Source organism: Macaca thibetana, chromosome 1 (assembly GCF_024542745.1).
Source record: "Macaca thibetana thibetana isolate TM-01 chromosome 1, ASM2454274v1, whole genome shotgun sequence".
NCBI classification, from domain to species: Eukaryota; Metazoa; Chordata; class Mammalia; order Primates; family Cercopithecidae; genus Macaca; species Macaca thibetana.
Genome location: NC_065578.1, coordinates 122018899 through 122022703, shown reverse-complemented (window position 1 = coordinate 122022703; position 3805 = coordinate 122018899). Strand labels below are relative to the sequence as shown.

The 3805-nt window shown below is 45.4% G+C and overlaps 1 non-coding gene across 1 annotated transcript; it reads left to right on the top strand.

Annotated features, from left to right (window-relative positions):
* Positions 1-1734: 1734 nt before the first annotated feature.
* Positions 1735-1898, top strand: LOC126944180 (U1 spliceosomal RNA). The gene has a single exon (XR_007721970.1). It is a non-coding gene; the product is annotated as a U1 spliceosomal RNA (small nuclear RNA).
* Positions 1899-3805: the final 1907 nt, after the last annotated feature.

The following is a 3805-nucleotide window of genomic DNA, read 5'->3' as shown; positions in this document are numbered from 1 at the left end:
TAGTATTTAGTATTCAGCAGTTACTATACTGTCACCTAATCCCTCATTTTCAATATTTTTCCATGACTTCCAGTGGCCTGACTGGCCACCATGCCACAGAATCTTTACTTTATGGTCTCCAAGGAGAACTCTCCACTCGATATTTTGTGATTTGAGCGATGGAATAGAATGTGATACTGGTGGGCTAGGGGAGGTCCCCGGACACTGGTGGGATCTCGACCCCAGCTGTGGTGTCCAGGCTCTTGACACCATCTCAAGAATGAAGTCAAGGATGAGTCCGCAAACACTGAAAGAAGAGATTTATTGCAAAGCAAAAAGTACACACTCAGGAAAGGGGATTTTGGGCATACCCGAGAGAGAACAATGGGTTCTGGGGTTTCATCTTGATGGATTACTTTAACCAAGGAGTGGAATATTCATGACAATTCCTGGATAAAGGTGGAGATGTCTCGGAACTGTGGTGCCATCCATTTTTACATCAAACATTGGTCTCAGAACTGTTATGGCACTGGTGGGTGTGTGATTTACTATGTTAATGAGCATAAAATGAGGGCCTAGGTAAAACCTACGTCAAATCCAGCACCACATTGTGTCCAGTCAGTCTTAGATAGCTTGGTCCACACTGGTTTTTCAGCGTCTTATGAGCTCATAGCCTTAAGTCAGGTAAATCTGCTGCCTAGAATTTGTTATCCTGTGACCACCCTGTATTATTTCTGTCTCAAATCTACTTGGAAATATTAAAATGGTCTTTGACTTGGGCATGCCAACTTTGCTTACTTCACAGTGTTTCTTGCGCCATAATCCAATATAAGAAAAGATGATCCAGACATTTGTTAAACATCTCAAATAAGATGTATCCCAGGTATTTGTGTCAAATTTGGATTATTTTAGTTTTTGTCTTTGCAGAATATAAAATACTAACATGAAGTAAGCACTAAGGTCTGGAGATGGCTGTGCAAGAGATGACAAAGTCCAACACCACGTTTGAGAGTATCCAATAATCTCTTCTGGGGCAGCGTATTTTTCTACAATACTGAATTTGGAAAAAAACAAAAAAAACATAAAAAAAATAACTACAAGATTCATGAAACTGGACAACTGTCTTTATAACATTACCAGTGATAAAATCAGTAAGGAAGGCTGGTTTGCAGTCATCTGAGCAGTCTCTTTACTTTCATAAATATGGTTTCTCTCTGATATTAAACTGCTTCCAATTTCAAGCGAATGCTACATCCCAAGGATAAGGATGTGAAGAGAACCGGTTTCTTTTGTAATCCTAAACGTTCTAGTCTGCGAATTAAAAGCCATTATTTGAAGAAGGGTTCCCAACCTCCATCTGGCCGCCGAAAGGTTGCTTCACAACACAGGCTAACGACCAGCTTTTTTGAGAGAGCGCAGATGCGGGGGCGGAGGGAAAAAGAGGCAGACGTCACTTCCTTTTGCTGGCTTCGCAGCGGGTTGGTCTGCTGAGTGGCAGAAAGGCAGGGACTGGGAAAGGCACTGTCGGTGACATCACAGATAGGGCGACTTCTATGTAGATGAGGCAGCGCAGGGGCTGCTGCTTCCCACGAAGGAGTTGCCGTGCTGTGGGAGCGGGTTCAGGACCGCTGGTCGGACCTGAGAGTCCCAGCTGTGTGCCAGGGCTAGAAGGGCTCGGGAGTGCACCGGGCAAGTGACCTTGTGTGTAAAGGGTGAGACGTATGAGGCTGTGGCTGGGCAGAGGTGCCGGAGCTCATACTTACCTGGCAGGGGAGATACCATGATCACGAAGGTGGTTTTCCCAGGGCGAGGCTTATCCATTGCACTCCGGATGTGCTGACCCCTGCGATTTCCCCAAATGTGGGAAACTCGACTGCATAATTTGTGGTAGTGGGGGACTGCGTTCGCGCTTTCCCCTGAGTTTTTTAGTTAAAAGAATAGGTTGTGTACTAGGTTTGTGTTTTGTGTGGCGTGTAAATGTTATTTTTATTGTGGAAGGCCGAAGAATGGTAAGTAACATATCGATTCTCTGTCAGAGGAGAAATAAGAACTTTCAGCCCTTGCAATATAAGGTAACTACCGAGAAGGCTGCACAGCTCTTCCCTTTCTATGCGGGGCTGCCTTCTGCAGAGATTGGTCCACGGTCTCCAGTGTCTTGGGTTCTCACGATCTGTAAAAATCTTCGTGTTGTTCCCTAGCCCCCAGTCACCTTTTATACAGCTTCTGCTTAACTGCAGCCCCCACAGTAGTTTGTAGGATTTCTGTGCTAGGGGGGAATGCGTTCTCACTTCATAGAGCCAGGTACAAACTACGCAGACGGGCGCTGTTCTTTGGGAAGAAAACAGGGCCTTTGGGGCTCTTAGTGTCACCGCTGGATTGTATACATAACACGCTTACTTTGTGTAGGGGAACGGCTCTCCCAGCGCCCAGGTCCCTAGTGCATATTCATTGAGGCCCGCAGGTCAGACCCGCAGTCTCACTTGTCTTGGCGGAAATGCGCTGCGATCCGCCCTGAAATATAAGGCGGGAAGTTTTACGAGGAGCCGGGTCCTGTTTCCCTGCTGTCTCCTGCCGTTTACATATCTAGTCTTTCTTCAGACTTTATTCAAGTGACAGCTTCTTGTTTGATGTCTCGCTTCCACATCCTACATCCATTGCCAGGCAGCTTTCTAGATAGCACTCCCACCCATCCTTCCCGCCCCCAAGCAGCCCTTTCCCATTTCTGGCGCCAGCGTCCTCCCCCCCTTCCCTCTTTCTTCAGGCCCTCGCTTATCACCTTCATGGACAGAAAATACTTAGCTCTCTCTCAACCTGCGGTTTACACCTGACACGCGTCAGTACCCTGGCAAATTCCTTAAAACCTCTTCTCAAATGGCACTGTAAATTCATCTCTTTTTAACTCCCAGAAGTATCTAATTGGTTTTGTCCTTGTACTACGTGAATACTAGTATCCACTACAGAAGAAAACCCCAGGCCTAGCGATGGCGGTTCTGGGCATTGTGCCAGCCTCTCCCAGGGTATGTTTTCTGACCTCACCTACTTCTGATCAACTGAGGTCGGGAGTTCGAGACCAGACTGACCAACATGGCGAAACTCCGTCTCTACTAAACAAACAAACAAACAAAAGCCGGGCGTGGTGGTGTGTGTGAACCCGAGAGGCAGAGGTTGCAATGAGCCGAGATCGCGCCATTACATCCCAGCCTGGGCGACAGAGCGAGACTCTGTCTCAAAAAAAAAAAAAAAAAAAAAAAAAAAAAAATTAGCCCGTCTGAGACATATTATTGGAGACAGTAGAATCCTGCATCCAACAGGCACTTGGTGCAGATCTGAACCCACTGAGCTATTGGCTCATGTTCCCTATGTTCTATTAAGTATCATGAGCAGAAATTGAACTCTTTAGCTTTTACCCACTAAGTATGGCTATAGGACAGGTCTCTCTCTCTCTCTCTCTCTCTCTTTCTCTCTCTCTCTCTCTCTCTCTCATTTTTGCATCTTTTTTTTTTTTTTGCCATCAGTGTGGGTTTTTTGTTTTGATGTTATGAAGTGAATTTCTGGGGACAATCTCTGTTGCGTCGTGTTGACAAGGATCCAGTCCCTGTTTGGACAGCTAATGTGGTCTATGAGTCTTTTTTGTTGTCTATTTATTGTCCTGAGAATAATGGTATTTCCTGATATTTGAGATGCAGCAATGATAAGTTGTTCATATCTTGTCTTTCCAATGTTTGGTAACAATTTTATGGGCCCAGTAATTGTCAATATCTGCAAGAGGGCATCTCTATTACAATGTCCTTACTACTACTTGTCCTTACTACTTACTACTACTTAC